Raw genomic sequence first — 1,709 nt, 5'->3', positions numbered from 1 at the left:
TACTGAAGGGATACGAAAGTATCTGCGGAGCGTGAATGTTGAGGATATGCACGTGTTGATTTTCCGAGGAATTTTTTTTTTTTTTTTTATTTCTTTTGTGAAACTTTTATGTAATTTGAGAGTTTTTTGTTAGCAATTATCATTTTTGGTTAGGAACATAATGACTGTATGATGTATTTGTGTTTACCAGTACCATATCTTAGATCTCTTTCAGACTGAGAGTTCAATGAATGAGCCAGAGTGTAGGCTTGACATATGAGGGCATTCATTGATGACTGCATTCACTAATGGACTGTAGGATTTAGAAAAGTTAATTATTTTTTAATACAAAGGTTACTTTCTGTTGTATAAATTGTAATTTAGCAGTCACTGTCCTCTATGATATGTTTTCTTAATAAATCATACAGTATCCATATATATTCATATATAAAGTATATATATCATGAATACAGACATGTGTTATGTTGATTGATGTTTTAATTCTATTTTTGAATTATTTTTGACGTGTGTTCACTGATGATGAGTATTTTTGCTGAGTTTGAGATGTGAATTTACGTTTTTAATAATTGTTCACCAGTTTCGATTTGCTGTGAAATGGGTTAGTTATTACATATGAATTTTCAATCTAAGTCTTGTTCACCTTTGTTGGAGGTGAACAAAGCTTCTCAAGGATCGTGGAGACTTTATTTTGAGTAGAGTTTCTGTTTTGTTAATTTTCTTTTAAGTTGATGGCCTTCGCTTTGTTTTAAAGCAGTTTTGAATTCTGAAAGTCTCGGGACGCGCCTTGAGTTTGGTGGAGTGGAGTTTGTCACGTACAAATATATGATTTTAAACAAAGGCCAAAAATATTAGGTAAAAGTGCAGGAAGTAGGGCGGATATTGCCGTCCTATGACTTTGTCTTCCTGATCCATGGGTTTTGTGGGAAGCAGTTGGGCCTGCTTTCATTATTGCTGGGTATGTGATGACCCAAGCACACGGGTACCGAATCTGTTTCCATGTCAACAGGTACACCGGGAAGAGGGGATGCAGAGTGAGAACCAGTCTGGTGCGGTTACATCACCTGCCACTGCTACCCTTAGGCGAGACAAGCCCTCAGACCCCCCAGCCAATGTAGGGGAAATAAGAAGGCTCAGAGTGAGTCGAAGAAGCAGCAGTTAAGTTCGAATCCTACTCGTGAGTGGGCAACCCTCACTAGGCCCACCTGCCATGGCAAGCCTACCTTAACCATGGAGGACATCCGTACACCATAAACGTCCAACGATTTCTTTTTGTAATAATCTTAGTCATATAGATGTCTCCCCGAGTATCCGCTCTCTCCCTGTGTAATTATTGTATCAGTTAATTAATTCCATTGTATTTGACTGATAAAATCCTTTAAAAGCCAGCAAGAAACTTATAATTCTTGTTATGTAGTCTCGAGATTTAAAATTCTATTTTTCTCTCTTTGAAGAGGATTTATGCTCATTTTTTTTTTTTTTTTTTTTGTGAAAATTAACTTAGACAATAAATCCTCTTACGATGTAACAATCGTCTAATTCACCGCCCCTTATCATGTATTATTATGTAATTAACCTACACCATGTGACAGCCTCTTTCCTTTATCTTTCTACCTTCCACTTCCTCACTCCTTTATCTTCCTACCTTCCACTACCTTTCCCATTTATCTTTCTACTTCCACTTCCTCTCTCCTTTATCTTTCTACCTCCCA

Source organism: Palaemon carinicauda, chromosome 10 (assembly GCF_036898095.1).
Source record: "Palaemon carinicauda isolate YSFRI2023 chromosome 10, ASM3689809v2, whole genome shotgun sequence".
NCBI lineage: Eukaryota > Metazoa > Arthropoda > Malacostraca > Decapoda > Palaemonidae > Palaemon > Palaemon carinicauda.
The sequence above is the reverse complement of the archived record's forward strand: the minus strand, read 5'-3'. Positions refer to the sequence as shown.